Genomic DNA, 17,592 nt, shown 5'->3' on the forward strand with positions numbered 1-17,592 from the left:
TAGCATCACGTTGGAAGAGAAATCATGATGCAGAGTCTCGGTATATATTTTAGTTCAACTTGTTTATTTACACTATATACAGCAGGCCTTGAACACAGGTGGTCACAAATAGCAGACAGGCCCCCTTGCTGCTTGCCACAGCACCCAAAAGACACCACATCACAAAACTCAAAATAGCACAAGCATGTCTTCCCAGACCAAAGAACCTGCCCTCTAAGAAAACAAACTTGTAAGACCTTGAGTAATAGTATCATCTGGTGACTCTCACCAAAACAGCATGTGTTATTATGTACAGTCTGGAAGTTTTCATCAGAAATATTTTGAAATCTTCCCATTGATTTCAAAATATGACTTTCTTTTTAAGCTAAATTGCCAAAGGGGAGATGAGTTTAGAGATCCAGAAAAGAAATTAACTTTCACCCTGTGGTAAGTGCAGTTTCCTCTGAATTCAGCTCCAGCAAATCAGGAACCTTTTATTTACTAAACCTGTGATCTGATTGATTAACATTACTCTAGACTTCAAAACCATTGGCCTTTGGGGAACTAACCAGGTTAAGGGCTTGATCTTGATTTTACAATCCACCATGAGCACAGGACAGTGAAGGCCCCTGGAGCAGTGTGGGAAAGGGATTGTGATTCAGGGAGTCATAATCTCTCCTGGTCTCCCTGTTGATTCAAAGAGGGAGTAACTCCACTGTATCTATCTTCTTGCAGCATACAACTCACAATTTGCCAGTGTAGCTATACCATTGAACACATGCCGCTACATAAATCCATGGTACACCCACACCTTGAATACTGTGTGCAGATCTGATCCCCCATCTCAAAAAAGATATATTGGAATTGGAAAAGGTACAGAAATGAGTAACAAAAATGATTAGGGGTAAGGAACAGCTTCCATATAAGGCTAAATTTATAAAACTGGGACTTTTCAACTTGGAAAAGAGACGAATAACAGAGGGGATATGCTAGAGGTCTATAAAATCATCACTGGTGTGGAGAAAGTAAATAAGGAAGTATTTATTTTTTCTCATAACACAGGAACTAGGGGTTAACTAATGAAATCAATAGGCAGGAGGTCTAAAACAAATAAAAGAAAATATTTCTTCACACAAGGCACAGTCAACATGTGGAACTTTTTGTCAGAGGATGTTGTGAAAGCCAAGAGTATAACAGGGTTCAAAAAAGAACTAGATAAATTCATGGAAGATAGGTCCATCAATGGCCATTAGCCAGGATGGGCAGGGGTGGTGTCCCTAGCATCTGTTTGCCAGAAGCTGGGAATGGGCAATGGGGATGGATCACTTAAGGATTAGCTGTTCTGTTCATTCCCTCTGAAGCACTGGACATTGGCCACTGTCAGAAGACAGGATAATGATGGACCTTTGGTCTGATCCAGTATGGCCATTCTTATGTTCTTATGTCAGACTCCATCCACCTGTGTTGGGTGGAGGAGAGATGTGGCAGTTCTGGGGACCCCACCACTCCCCATCATGATATAAGTAGCCAGCGCAAGGGAATAAGGGGCTGCCTTACACCTGCCTGAGCCTTTTGACTGTCGCCAAAAACCTTCCCCATGTCATTATAAGTATTTATTATTGTTTCATTTTGGTTTACAGAGGCCAACACTGTGCTAGACACATTGTAGACCACATAAAAAGGTTCTCAGCAAATAAGACATAATTTTAAGGCCAGCAGCTTTCTGTTAGTGCTACTAAATACTGATATTTTTAAAGTCAATTGGAGTTTAATGTGAGAAAGGACAGAAATATTGGGAGCATAGTGTATAAATCTAAACGTCCTGACTTTCATCTCCTGAGATTACTTTAAAATATGAACATGAAACAAATCAGTTTATCATTTCTGGGCTAAGCAGATTTATAATTGCTAAGGGGTAATTAAATTAGACATCTCATTTATGCAGGTGTTTATTATAAGGCTTGGGAAACGGTCTGTATTGAAATCTGCACCCACTTGAACTTGGTGAATTGAAGTGATCCAAACCTTAACATTACAGATTCAGCTTGGAATGCTTGTATTTTTAGGTTACAGTCTCAGGCCTGGTCTACACTAGGAGTTTATGTCGAATTTAGCAGCGTTAATTCGACTTAACCGTGCACCCATCCACACCAGGAAGCTAATTAGTTTGACCTAGAGGGCTCTTTAGTTCGAATTCTGTACTCCTCCCCGACGAGGGGAGTAGCGCTAAATTCGACATGGCTATGTCGAATTAGCCTATTTGTGGACAGAAATCGACCTTAGTAGCTCCGGGAGCTATCCCACAGTGCACCACTCTGTTGACGCTCTGGACAGCAGTCTGAGCTTGGATGTTCTGACCAGCCACACAGGAAAAGCCCCGGGAAAATTTGAATTCCTTTTCCTGTCTGGCCAGTTTGAATCTCATTTCCTTTTTGGACATCGGGGCGAGCTCAGCAGCACCGGCAACGATGCAGAGCTCTCCAGCAGAGGAGTCCATGCAATCTCAGAATAGAAAGAGGGCCCCAGCATGAACTGATCAGGAAGTCTTGGATCTGATCATTGTGTGGGGCGATGAGTCCGTGCTTTCAGAGCTGCGCTCCAAAAAAACAGAATGTGAAGATTTACGAGAAGATCTCCAAAGCCATGACAGACAGACAGAGGATACAGAGGATACAGCCGCGACGCAAACGCTGCTTGGACTAATGAGGGAGCAAACGGACATGCTCCGGCGCCTTGTGGATGTTCTGCAGGACCGCAGGCAGGAGGACAGAGCCCCCCTGCAGTGTATCTGCAACCGCCCTCCCCCGCCACAAAGTCCCATACCCCCCTCACCCAAAATACCAAGAAGGAGGGGTGCCAGGGGCCGTGAAAACTGTCACTGCACCCCAGAAGAGTGCTCAATTACCCAAAAGCTCTCAGTCCCTAAATTTTGAGAAGTCCTTCCCTTCCTGACTCACCCAAGCCCCAATCCCAGTTTCATCCCCTAACTGTCTAGTTGATTATTAAAAATACTTTGCTGTTAATTACTGTTTCCGTCTTGTTTTTTTACATAAGATTGTTTTTGTTGGGGTGGGGGGGGGGAAGGGGGTTGGTAATTGCATAGGACAGTCACCTTTACCAGGGTACAGACACGGGGGCAGGATCAGCAGCAGGTCACACACACAGTGCAGTCAGTAGGGACCCTGGTCGGTATGGGAGGTGGTTTCCATGTTCTGTGAGGGTGGGGGGGTACGTGACTTTGTAGCGGGGGAGGGCGGTTACAGATCTTATACAGCGGTCCTTGTCCTGGACCACAGAGCCACACAGCAGGGGAATCTGTATCCGTCCTCCTCCGCAACAAGGTCACTGTCCAAGGTGCCTGTATAGGGCTTCATGAACCAGGGCATTAGCGGGTAAGCTGGGTCCCCGAAGATCACTATAGGCATCTGCACATCCCCAACAGTTATTTTGTGGTCCGGGAAGAAACTACCTTCCTGCAGGAATCTAAACAGACCAGAGTTCCTGAAAACACGCGCGTCATGAACTTTGCCCGGCCACCCGATGTTGATGTTGGTAAAATGTCCCCTATGGTCCACCAGTGCTTGCAGCACCATTGAAAAGTAGCCCTTTCTGTTAATATACTGGCTGACCTAGTGGGCCGGTCCCAGGATAGGGATGTAAGTTCCATCTATAGCCCCACCGCAGTTTGGGAATCCCATCGCGGCGAAGCCATCTATGATGACCTGGACGTTTCCCAGGGTCACTACCTTTGAGAGCAGTAGCTCAATGATTGCATGGGCTACTTGCATCACAGCAACCCCCACGGTAGATTTGCCCATGCCAAAGTGGTTTGCTACTGACTGGTAGTGTCTGGCGTTGCAAGTTTCCAGAGAGCTATGGCCACTCGCTTCTGCACAGTCAGGGCTGCTCGCATCCGGGTGTCCTTGCACTTCAGGGCAGGGGACAGCAAGTCACACAGTTCAAGGAAAGTGCCCTTACGCATCCTGAAGTTTCACAGCCACTGTGATTCATCCCAGACCTGCAGCACTATGCGGTCCCACCAGTCCGTGCTTGTTTCCCAGGCCCAGAATCGCCGTTCCACAGCATGAGCATGACCCATTGCCACCATGATCTCCGCGGCGTGGGATCCCATGCTTTCTGAGAGGTCTGTGCCACTCTGAGACTTCATGTCCTCACCGTGCTGCCGGAGCCTCCTCGCCCGATTTCTCAGCAGCTGACTGTGGAAGAGGTGTGTTGCGTTACATGCGGGCCGGATAAAGCACAACAACCAATATGATTGCAAGATGAATCATTTTATTTTTCCAAGCACTCTCTTTATATACCTTTATTGCAATTATTACACTATAATTGTATCATTACTACACAATTATTAATTGGCTCCCAAGGATTTGTACGTCCCCTGCTTTCTAATCATTGGTGAGCTGTCATGCTGCATACCTCTCTAATTTATTATCTTGTTTACGGCCTTCCCTTTATCAGAAGACCAGACAAGGCCGCGTCGAACCGGCTTCAGCCACCTGGCACACAACCTAACTTAACCTCTCTTCCCAAGCGGCATGAAGCTGTAACTTTCCACATTCCTGTTTAACAGATCAGCATAGGGGTGATATATTCCCACATCTCCCCCCTTTTACTTAAAAAGAGCCTCAACAAAGCGCTCCAGGCTACCTTGGAGGAGGCGCACAAAGCAGGGAGCAAAAATACAAAAAAGCAGCAAAACATCTACAATAATAATTCCCATATGCAAAATGGAAACAAGCCAGGAAGGCCACCCAAAGCTATTAATCCAGTCCCATAAAGGGCTGGTATTACGTGTAAGCTTATGCATATTATCCTCCAACTGGTGTAACAAGGCATGAATAGACTGAGAGTGGTCAGACAAATTCATGCAGCACATACCATCAAAATCCTCACAGCCGTGGCCTTGAGCAAGCAGCAAAAAATCAACAGCAGTGCGATTTTGTAACACAGCATGTCTAACACTATCAACATCCTGCAAAAGGGCACTGATAATTTCAGAAGTTAAATTAAATTGTTTAATACTCCAACAGGCCAACTTTTCCAAATTTCTCATGGCATAGGCAGCTGTTACCCCAGGGGCCAAAAAGGCAGCAAAAATAGTTGTGGGGGTATCCCAAAATTGAACGGTATCTACACAATCTGGTGTAAAAAACAGGGTCTCTCGCTTGGAGTGTGTCTGCTGTGACTGCTGCAGCTGCAACCGTGAAGGGGCATATAAAGTAAGCCTGCCAATGTAACAGGGGCCACCCACAGGGTAACTGGGAATCCCCTGCCAGGCGCGATCACCACAAATTAAAAAATATCCTGCCGGCAAGGCCTTGGGCGTGCCATTATTCCAAATGCCATGCTCCTTTAACGGAAAACCAAAGCTAATGGGCACACAATAATTTCCATATACAAAAGTAACCAAGGGCGTTACATTATGCATGCCAGAAAATAAGGATAAACTCACATTCTATCCATAACGTGAATATAGAAAGGGCATCTGTCCACCAAACTGAAAACAACCCAGGGACATATTTAAAGAATTATACATTGCACCAGGTAGGTACCCCAAAAGCTCAAGCTCCTGGGGAGGAAATGCAAGAGACACATTAAGCTGATTAACTAAATGGCCTTGCAGTAAACTCCAAGCCCAGACGGGGCAACCATCGCCCGGGTCCGTACTTGTACCACCCTCGGTATAGAGGGTCCAACATGTGGAGTTAAGCTGGGCATATTGCAGCCAAGTGGGATTTAAAAAGGTGGCATTACGTACATAACGGGTAAAATCACTCAAACGCAAATAAGGATAACCCACTAAGCACGTCCGAAATGGATCAGAGGGCGTAGCCAGCGAGAGGCAAAATGCATCTTGACCTGTTTGGTGGGCCCAAGTGACCCAGACATTTTGTCGGGGATTAACAAAAGGTACACCCACAACAGGGGCATAGGGCCCAAACCCCATCCATAAAACCAGTAATCTTATCATCAAGCTCATATCAATAAAGGCAATCAAACGGAATCAAACAAAACAGCCAAAGGTCCCAGGATAGCCGGCGGGCAGTCGTCCTCAGGGGGCTCTGGTTCAGGGTTGCCGGGACATGCCACGCGTGGCTCGTCAGTGTCTGTCTGTTGCTGTGTTCGCGGACGCAGCCAAGGCCGGACCCACTTCGCCGGTATCCACCTGGGACCTGTATCAGTGGCAACACAAGCATAACCCCTCCCCCACGTTAGTAAGTCTACCGGGCCTTTTCATGTCTGTAATTGATAATCAAACCACCTAACCGGAGGTCGTGGTGTTGTGCCCTGCTTCTACCCGGTTATACCGCCCACATGTTTGATCGCGGGGGGTATCTGGCTATCTTGTCCACACTGTAGCCAATTAAGCACATAAAGGGCCTTCAGTAAACGAGCAGCAGGGGTCTTTATCCATAGCATCCGCTTTATCACTACACATTCCCCCTTTTTGTTTTAACAAAAGGTTCTTAAGGGAGGCGTGGGTGCGCTCAATAATGGCTTGGCCAGTGGAGTTACCAGGGACACCGGTGGAATGCTGTATGCCCCAATTCGATAAAAATTGAGCGGTCCGGCGGGAAATATATCCGGCACCATTATCAATTTTAAGAAGAGCAGGGACCCCCATAACAGCAAAGCAGGCTTGCCAATGTTTAATAACATCGCGGGAGGCGGTGGAGGCCAGTGCCGTCGCCCAAACAAAACCAGAAAAGGTGTCAACTGTAACATGAAGGTGGCGCAAGGTGCCAAACTCGGGAAACTGGGTAACATCCGATTTCCAAATCTGGAGCGACGACAGGCCATGAGGGTTCACACCGGCCGCAAAGGGCAAAATATGCTGTTGACAGTCGGAACAGGAGGCTACAATAGCACGGGCATCGTTAAGAGAAAGCGCAAATTGACGCGCTAGGGCACGGGCTGATTGATGAAAAAAGTCATGGGAGACCCGTGCTTGAGCAAAGGAATTCGGAACATGGGCAGCGCCAACCAGGTGATCAACCAAGGCATTGCCTTCGGCAAGACCATCATGCAGTCGAGAATGACTTCTAATATGCATGACAAAATAAGGACACCGACGGGCATTTAAAAGATGCCAAAGTTGAAAAAGAGCACCCCACAAAACAGGATTAGAAACATGGCACAAAAAGGACCGTTCCAGGCGGCGAAGGACGCCCACGGCATAGGAGGAATCACTCACAATATTCAAAGGGGTATCGGGCCATTTCTCGAAGGCTCGAACAATCGCACGAAGTTCTAAAACCTGCAAAGAGCCATCAGCAAGTACAAGTTCGTGATGCCAGCAATTGTCAGCAAACCAAAGAAGCCCTGCACGTTGAGCACCACCGCTGGCATCCGTGAAAACCGTAAGGCCAACAACAGGACTAGATTGCAACATCAAAATCTTTTCCAAAGGAATCACCGTGGCAAAAAGGCGATGCGAAGGAAAATGACTGCTGAATTGACCGGCATAATCCAAAGTAGCAAGCACAAAGGGGAGGTGAGTAACAAGCAATTGAGTTACGGTAACATCATTAAAAGGCAAGTAAATCGTGTGAGGATCAATGCCTGCAATCGCCAATAAGCGTCGTCGGGCCAACTGAATAAGGTGAGCAATCGCATCAAGGCGTGTAGTCACAGTCGTGGCATAATGCGAAGGTGGAAAAAGCCACTCAATGCCCACCAACGGATCCGAAAGGGCCTCATGCCATTGAAAAAGTAAGGCCTCCAAAGAAATGTCCTTAGAAAGAATTGCCAAAAAAATGGGTAGATCCGGATAAATCCGTCCCGATTAGCATGTGGCCAACTTATTTGCAATAGTTTGTAAGGCAACATGGTGTTCCGCCCGGAGAGAACGAGGTTCGTCCGGGGCACGACCGCCCTTGAGTAATTGAATTAAAGGCGCAAGGTCCTCATTAGTTATGCCACAGAGACCGCGGACCCATTGTAGGTCGCCTACTAAACGCTGAACATCATGCAGATTACGAATGTCCATCCGAATAGTTAAATTCTGTGGTCGAACAATCGAGTCTGTAATTTCCATGCCAAGATACCGATAAGGGGCTCGCTGTTGAATCTTTTCTGGAGTGAGCACCAAACCGGCCTTTTGCAAAACAGAGTCTATTTCAACGATGGCTGCCTCCATCGGAAATTGGGCGCTGGTAAAGAGGAGATCATCCATGTAATGATAAATAATCCAGTCGGGGTGTGCTGTACGCAAGGGCGCTATAGCCCAAGCAACATAGAACTGATAAATAGTAGGGGAATTCTTCATACCTTGTGGCAAAACAGTCCATTGGTATCGCTTAGCGGGCTCAGCCTTATTAACAGAAGGCACAGAGAAGGCAAATTTATCCCGATCAGCAGGATGCAACTCAATGGTAAAAAAACAATCTTTAAGATCAATAACAAGTAAGGGCCAACCCTGCGGAAGCATGGTAGGCATAGGCAAGCCGGGTTGAAGGGCACCCATTTCCTTCATTACCGCATTAATAGCCCGCAAATCCTGCATCAAATGCCACCGTCCAGATTTCTTAGGTATAGTAAAAATAGGGGTATTCCAGGGGCTCACAGAGGGCTCAAGATGACCTTTAACAAGTTGTTCTTGCACAAGTTCATGGATGTGGGCGAGCTTGTCTTTAGGCAGCGGCCACTGAGCAACCCAGACTGGTGCGGATGTTGTCCACTCCAGGCGTAGAATTGGCCGCCCCTCAATGGCCGCTAAGCAAAAGGTGAATTTTGTAACATGACACCCCACTGACTTAGGCAATCTCGACCCAACAGCCAAACCGGAGCCGGCATCACATAAGGACGGACTTTTGCATTGGTAGCGATATCTTCCATATCACTAATAGTAATAAAATCAGTACTGATGTGGGTCAGCTGAGTCCCTCCAATCCCCTTGACAGGCGTTGCGGCAGCCCGTAAGGGCCAGGATTCCGGCCAGAATCAGGAGGGAATTATAGTCACATCGGCCCCTGTGTCTAATAGAGCTTCATGTATAATCTGCCGCCCATCTGGTCCCTGCAATCGAACAGTTCGTATGGGCTTGCGCGAGGTGACTTCCATTGCAAAGGCGATTTGTGGGGGCCCAGTGGACCCAAACCCTCCGGACCCCCGCTCAATTAGGGTTGTCTTGGGCACGCAACCTTTGAAGGGAATCAACTGAGCAAGACGCGTGCCAGCAGTTATAGTAATAGGCGGACAAAGCGCTCGTACCATTATCCCAATATTTCCCGTGTAATCGGAATCGATAAGGCCGGGCAAAACAAAAATACCTTGCTTTGAAGTTGAGGATCGGCCGATCAGGAGGGCACTTAGTCCATATCCCAAAGGACCATCAGTGTTGGAGGGGAGAACATGTACCTTGTCGTCGTCCAAAGTTATGCTTGTTGCTGTGGCCAAATCCACTCCGGCACTGCCACGGGTTGCTCCGGCGAGGCGTTCCAGACAACCGGTTTGGTGGTGGGAGGCACTTGTGTCGTCGCGCTCCTCCGAGGGGCGCTCAGAGCCCCGTTTCCCGGCAACGGTGTGCCATCTTTCTTAAAGCGTGACCGGCACTCAGACGCGCAGTGTCCAAATTTATCACATCGACTACAGGCGCCAGCAGGGGTCTTTGATGTCGTGTTAGTGGTTTGCTTGCCACCTCGTGCGGGACAATCCTGCCTTATGTGTCCGGGTTTCCCACAGGCAAAACAGTGACCAGCCGGCCTGGCTGGCCCCTTAGCCCCGCGTCCTCGGCCGATTAAGGGTTTTAAAGCGACAGCCAACGCGCTGGCATGCGCCTTAGCATGGATCGCGGCTCTGTCAGTTTCCTCGAGTATAGACGCCCTGTTACACGCCTCAATCATTTCCGTCAGGGTCGCAGTCTTTGGCAAAGTGGCCAATATACGATGACAAACTGAATTTGCGTTCTGGGTAGCAAGATCCAGTCCAACCGCGGTCTTGGCCTCCGGTGTCAAATTAGGAGACCTATCGATAGCTTCACGAAGGCAGTCCAAAAAGGTAGTATACGGTTCTGATGGACCCTGTACAACTTTGGTGTACGGAGGGGTTGGCTTTCCCATTTGCGGCACTTCCTTAAAGGCGGCTAGAGCCAGTGCCTGCGACTGTTGCAAGACCTGCGGGTCAAGACGAGTCTGCACCTGTGGATCAGCGAAGCGACCTACTCCCAAAAGCATATCTTTGGTAGCCACAATTAGCGGGTGGTCGTGAGGCAGGTCCAAGTTGCCCATCAGAGCGATGTCCACGCGCCTTGCCCAACTGTCCTTCCATAACAGTCGCTGAGTAGGCGTGAGAATCATTTCCGCGAACTTGACCGCATCGTAGGGGCACATAGCCTGCCCTGTAAATACCTGTTCAATTAATGACTGTACGTATGGGTTAGTAAGTCCGTAGGCCATTATCGACTTCTGCACCTCTCGAATTAATTTCCAGTCCAAGGGGGCCCACTGTCGTCTAGTAGGTTCCCGGGGATCGGGCACAACGACCGGGAAAGCCTCGGGCACAAACTCCCCTTCCATCACGGCATCCTTAACAATCGCCTTCCATCGCCGCACAGGATCCGGCGCGTTGTTCCCTCTCCCCGACCTAGGGGCCGGCGTGTCGTCCTCATCAGATGAATAAACCAGTGGGGGGGGCTTGCAACCACATGTTTGACAGGCCCATCGACCGCAGGACCGACACGACTTGTTGAGCTTTGCTCGTGCCCCGAGTTTCTTTGTCTCACGCAACAAGTGGGAGCGGGAGGTCCCCGGGCCTTTCCCCTCCATCTTATCCAAAATATCCAGTATCCCCTGTAGTTGCATGCCTTGTCGATACATCTCGTCACGGAACTCATCAGGGTGCGTTAAGGTACTCAAGTCAGGACAAAATTTGGACGGGGGCTCCTCCCGGCGAATCGGGTCGGTGTCCCCGCACTCATAGCACCCCCAATCCCCGTGAGTCGCGCAGGGTCGTGCAGCCCCGTGCCCCGCCAGCGGCGCATCTGGCGGGCCGGTGTCCATCGCCTCAGGTGGGTCAGGGGGCAACGGAACCGTGCAGGGGTCAAGCTCGGGTGCGCTGGGAGCCAAGGGTATCACCGTCTCTTCACCGCCGAAAAATTCCTTAGCCCCAACCGGCAACACACAGGGAACCTCGGTTTTTGGCCGAAATATTTCGCTTATAGCCGCTTGCACCCCTGCCTCGGCTGCAAGAGTCTCTTTCTAGTTGTATTCCAGGTCTGGCTTAAAGCAAAAGCTTCCGTGCTACCATGGGTTACTGATGCCCACAGTTCGGAGCCCAGACGCTCCCAAACAGTTTTATCAAACACAGTACTTGGCTTAACAAAAAAGCCCCTTCTTTGTCCCCACTGTAACAGTCGAGACAGCGCATCGGGGGGGATTTTCTCCCCCTGTTTCTCCGCGATGCGCATCAAAAACTCATGCACAGTTTTCTCTTCAGCTGATGCAGCGGTACCCATACTTAATTTACAGCCGCTCACCTGTGAGCTCACACACGCCTCTCTCGGACGTCCAGGGGCTGCCTTTACCGCAGTACCTCCTGCCGCGGCTGTAACCCCCGCGTTTCTTTTCAAGCACCGACGAACGATCCAACTTGTTCGAATCGCATCACGTCGGGGTCACCATTTGTTGCGTTACATGCGGGCCGGATAAAGCACAACAACCAATATGATTGCAAGATGAATCATTTTATTTTTCCAAGCACTCTCTTTATATACCTTTATTGCAATTATTACACTATAATTGTATCATTACTACACAATTATTAATTGGCTCCCAAGGATTTGTACGTCCCCTGCTTTCTAATCATTGGTGAGCTGTCATGCTGCATACCTCTCTAATTTATTATCTTGTTTACGGCCTTCCCTTTATCAGAAGACCAGACAAGGCCGCGTCGAACCGGCTTCAGCCACCTGGCACACAACCTAACTTAACCGCTCTTCCCAAGCGGCATGAAGCTGTAACTTTCCACATTCCTGTTTAACAGATCAGCATAGGGGTGATATATTCCCACAGAGGTGGACGATAAGGTGCGAGGAGTTGACAACGGCCATAAGTGCAGCGATGATCGCAGCGGGCTCCATGTTCGCAGTGCTGTGGCTTCCGCGCTGTCACTGACCATAAAAGTGCGCGAACAGATTTCCCACCGGCACTTTCAGGGAGGGAGGGCAGGAGTGACGGTTGAATGATGACAGTTACCCAAGACCACCCTCAACACATTTTTTCCCCCAGCAGGCATTGGGGGCTCTACCCAGAATTCCAATGGGCAGCGGCGACTGCGGGAACTGTAGGATAGCTGCCCACAGTGCACTGCTTCCAATGTCGATGCTTGCCCCGTTAGTGTGGACTCACAAAGTCGAATTAGTGTCCTTAGTATGGATACACAAATTCTACTTTGTAAGGTCGATTCCACAAATTCGACTTAATTTGAATCGAACTACTCTTGTAGTGTAGACATACCCTCAGGCTCTTCAAGCCTGAGCTGGGAGAGCAGAAGGCAGTTCAAATTTACACAACTCTCTTGATTTAACAACCATTTTTGCAAATATAACTCAATGCTCTGTTTGGGTCATTGGCAGTAGGATTCAAACCTGGGACCTCCTCAGTCTAAAACCATGAACCTCAACTGCCTGAGCTAAAACACCTAGTTCTGTTAGTTCAAAGGCTTCTGCATGCTTGTAAATGTGGTGGAGAGAGTCACACTGTGGCTGGATGTGGGTGATGTTTAGTAGCTTTCACCTAAAACACTTTGTAATTTATGCACCACCTTATGTACTGTGTAGGATCCTCAACTATCTGGCATCTTTGAATGGTACAGAGGGGTGGGGACTCTCATGAGTCTGCCTCCTCACCACACATGAGAACTTCTCCACATTTTGCCTTTGGGGACAATTTTGGCCACCAAATATGCTAGGAAGGAGAAGTCACTGTAATCCATGTACAGGGAATTCTACTGGAATGGGTATTGATGCAGGGGACACAGGCAGCAGATGTTCCTTTCATACTCCTCCCTCCACTTTGAATCCATACTAACAGCAGGCACATTCTCTCTCTAAGTAATTAAGCCTTGCATCACTTCTATGTGGCAATGATTTATTAATCTGAATTTTCAGGTGGGTAAACCAAGGCAAAGAGTGGTTACGTGACTCCCCTGTTGTAAGGAGCTGCCAGAGGATTCCATTTGGATTGCCAGTAACAAGTTGTATTGATCCTATGAATCCCTGGGGCAATATTGCATACTGTGGACCACCATCTACAGCCGCCTTTCCAATGAACTAGCTATGTACATATGTACAGGTATAGAACACACTTGCCATGTTCACACAGCAGACTAGTGGAAGGACTGGAAACAGAACCCAGAGTCCTGGCTCCAACTTTGCTAGCTGCTTTCAACTACCTGAAAGGGGGTTCCAAAGAGGATGGATCTAGACTGTTCTCAGTGGTAGCAGATGACAGAACGAGGAGTAATGGTCTCAGGTTGCAGTGGGGGAAGTTTAGGTTGGATATTAGGGAAAACAAATTCGCTGAAAGGTGGTGAAGCACTGGAATGGGTTACCTAGGGAGGTGGTGGAATCACCTTCCTTAGAGGCTTTTAAGGTCAGGCTTGACAAAGTCCTGGCTGGGATGATTTAGTTGGGGACGGATCCTGCTTTGAGCAGGGGGTTGGACTAGATGACCTCCTGAGGTCCCTTCCAACCCTGATATTCCATGATTTTATGATTCAAGCCCATTTAAGACATTGTGACTATTCATGTACTTGAAGTCAGGCACCTGCCTAAGTATCTTGCAAAACAATGGCTTTAGGGATCAAAGCTTGAGAGGCGCTAAGCACCTTCACTTTCCAGTGCGATTGGAGGGTACTCAGTACCTGAGCATACTGTAGGTTCCTGCTTCCACAACACCAATCACCCACCAGGGGTGCTGGAACAGTTTTTTCAGTGGGGGTGTTGAAAGCCATTGAACAAAGCTATAAACCCTGTATATAACAGAAACCACTTCAAGCCAGGGGGTGCGGCAGCACCCCTAGGTCCAACACCTATGTCACACACCAGCCTTCTCTACCTTTCTTTCACGATCCCTTATTTCCTTGTTTTCAGTTTCACCTCTTACTTTAATCCCTGAAGTCACCTGCTTCATTAGAAATGCAGCTATTAAATTCCATGCTGATAATTTGGCATGGTTAATTTTTTCCAGTTCACTGACGGGCCACTGGAAAAAAAAATTAGTAACAGGGGGAAAGTTGGTTACCAGACCCTCATTCCTACCTTCATTATTGACATGGGAAATACATAATTTACAGCAGCAAGTCTCCTTCATGCACCCCTTAGAGTCCTTAGGAAATTAGGTCAATATGTTTTCATTTACTCTAAAATAGATTTTTTTTAAAATAGTGGCTCGTGTTCTTCTTTTAACAGTTCCTGGCAGTTATATTAACATTTTGCTATTGGTAATGGCTGGATAATTATTTTTCTGGAGTCTAAATTGAAAGGTTAACCTTAGCATTTCTCTCTAAATGTTTTAAATTGTTTCCATCACAGGAATACTATGGCTGAGTAGCAGCGTAGAGGACTGAAGGGGAAAAAAACACATTACATTTGCATCAGATTTAAAGGCAAAGTGAAAATTAAATTGGCTTCAGCAGTAAGATGAAATTCATGGAGGAGCATGCAGTATTATTGCTGTTTGGTTGCAGGCTCAGAAAACCCCAGACCCTTTTCTATGTATTGACATTTGCTTGGACTACCCAAAATCATTCTCTTTTTTTTTTTTTTTAAAGAATTAGAAATGACTAGGTCCTATTGATTATAGCTGGGTGATCTATTTTTCCAATCATTTATCCAATTAATGTTCTTGTGATTATTAGTAGTCTTGGAGGAGACTGTGAATCAGGGATTAGGGCCCTGCTCATAGATTCATAGAGTTTAAGGGTATGTCTATGCTTCATTAAAAGACCCGGGGTTCAGCCATGACTGGCCCAGGAGAGCTTACTCAGGCTTGCAGGGGTATAAAATTACAGTGCAGATGTTTTGGGCACGGGCAGGAGCCTGGGCTCTGAGACCCCTTATGGAGGATAGTTCTCAGAGCCTGGGCTCCAGCCTAAACCTGAATGTTTACACTGCTATTTTTAGCCCCACAGCCCGTCAGCCAACTCAGGTTCTGAGACTCGGTGGCACAGGTTTTTCATTGCAGTGCTGACATACCTAGACGCTAGAAGAGACTCTAGTTGGACCTCCTGTATACCACAGGCAATTAAATTTCATCGAGTTCCCCTTGTATTGAGACCAATAACTTATCAGACTAAAGCTTATCTTCCAGGAAGTCATTTGATTTGAAGACATGAAGAAATGGAGAATCCATCGTGTCCCTTGGTAGCTTGTTCCGATGCTAGTGAATGTTACTGTTGAAAAGTTGCCCAATTTCTAATCTAATTTTTTCTGATTCAAACTTCCAGCCAACAGTTCTTGTTATGCTTCTCTCCCCTTTAGTACCCAGTATATTTTCTCCCCATGAAGGTAATCATAGAATATTAGAATCATAGGACTGGAAGGGACCTCAAGAGATCATCTAATCCTATCTCCTACACTCAAGGCAGGAATAAATATTATCAAGACCATTCTTCACAGGTGTTTGTCTAACCTGCTCATAAAAATCTCCAATGATGGAGATTCCACAACCTCTCTAGGCAATTTATTCCAGTGCTTAACTCCCCTGTTCGTTAGGAAGTCTCTCCTAATGTCTAACCTAAACCACCCTTGCTGCAATTTAAGCCCATTGCTTCTTGTCCTATCCTCAGAGGTTAAAGAGAACACTTTTTTGCCATTGTCCTTATAACTACCTTTTATGTACTTGAAAATTGTTATCATGTCCCCTTTCAGTTTTCTCTTCTCCAGACTAAGCAAACCCATTTTTTTTCAATCTTCCTTTACAGGTCATGTTTTCTAGACCTTTAATCATTTTGTTGCTCTTCTCTGGACTATCTCCAGTTTGTCCACATCTTTCCTGAAATGTAGCACCCAGAACTGGATACAATACTCCAGTTGAGGTCTAATCTGTGCAGAGTACATCAGAATTTCTTCTCATGTCTTGCTTACAACACTCCTGCTAATACATCCCAGAATGATGTTCATTTTTTTTCCAGCAGTGTTTCACTGGTCACTCCTTCCTAGGCAGTCATTTCCCATTTTGTATGCATGCATGCAACTGATTGTTCCTTCTTAAGCAGAGTACATTGCATTTGTCCTTATTGAATTTCATCCTATTTACTGCAAACCATTTCTCAAGTTTGTCCAGATCATTTTGAATTTTAATCCTATCTCCAAAGCACTTGCAACCCCTCCCAGCTCGGTATCATCCACAAACTTTTAAGTGTTCTCTCTATGCCATTATTTAAATCACTGATCAAGATATTGAACAGAACTGGACATCTCTTTCAACAAGTCACTTCTCAATCTTCTTTTTCATAAACTAAACACATTGCACTCTCTGTGTCACTCACTGTAAGTCATTTTCTCTAGCCCCTCAAATCTATTTTTTGGATCTTTTCTGCACCATCTCCAATTTTCTGACTTTTTTTTTTTTAACAATGTAGACACTCAAACTGTACACAGTATTGCAGTATCAGGCTTACCAACACAGTATACAGAGGTCAAATCACCTCCCTTCTCCCTTGTTTTTACATCCAAAGATTGCATTAGCATTTCTTGTCAAAGCACTGCACCAGGAGCTCACTTTGAGTTATTTGTTCACTGTGACCCCTAAATCCTCTTCAGAGTCACTGCTGTCCAGGATACAGTCCCTCATTCTGTAGGTATGGCCTGCATTCCTTGTTCCTAGATGTATAAATTTGCATTTGGCTATATTCAAATCATATTTTGTTAGAATGGGCCCAGCAATTACAAGTGACCCAGATTCTCTGTGCCCTGACCTCCTCATTATTTATCATTACACCAATCTTTGTATTATCCGCAAATTTTCTTATTAGGGATTTTATGTTTACTTCCAGATCATCAAGCAAAAATGTTTAAAACCATTGGGTCCAGTACCCATCCCTGCAGAACCCCAGTAGAAACATCCCCATTAGAGCAACAAAATGATTGCCCACTGGCAACTACTTTTTTGAGATATGGTCAGTTAGCCAGTTCTTATTCCATTCAACCTGTGCTTTTTTGGTATTGTACAGTGATTAACTTTTAATCAGAATGTCATGTGGTAGAAAGTCAAATACCAAACAAATGTCAATGTATATTACATCGATACAGTATCTGTATCAACCAAACTTTTCATGTCATCGAAGATTTCTTTGACAAGACCTATTTTCCATAAAACCATATTGGCTGGCATCCTATCCTTTAATTCTTTATTAATTGAAGTCTCTGTCTGTTTTTCCATTATTTTGCTGGGGATCGATGTCAGGCTAAGTACCTGTAGATACCCTGAAATCCTGCTTGCCCTTTATTTACAATGGTTCTTTTGAAAATTTGTGTGTGTACTTATCTTTACATAGTGGTAGTAATCACATTAAGCACCTGCATAAACCTTTGCAGGATTGAAGTCTTTTAACCCCTCTCTGCTAGAGTTGCCCATCTCTGCAATGGGG

At 46.5% G+C, this 17,592-nt stretch overlaps 1 long non-coding RNA gene across 1 annotated transcript in view; it reads right to left on the minus strand.

Moving 5' to 3' along the window:
* Positions 1 to 5,735: 5,735 nt before the first annotated feature.
* Positions 5,736 to 17,592, minus strand: part of LOC120398565 — a 73,283-nt gene continuing 61,426 nt past the window's right edge. Inside the window, exon 5 of the long non-coding RNA XR_005594543.1 lies at positions 5,736 to 6,173. This is a non-coding gene — a long non-coding RNA (uncharacterized LOC120398565). The remainder of the gene's footprint in view (positions 6,174 to 17,592) is intronic.

The sequence above is a fragment of the Mauremys reevesii genome, linkage group 2 (assembly GCF_016161935.1).
Source record: "Mauremys reevesii isolate NIE-2019 linkage group 2, ASM1616193v1, whole genome shotgun sequence".
NCBI lineage: Eukaryota > Metazoa > Chordata > Testudines > Geoemydidae > Mauremys > Mauremys reevesii.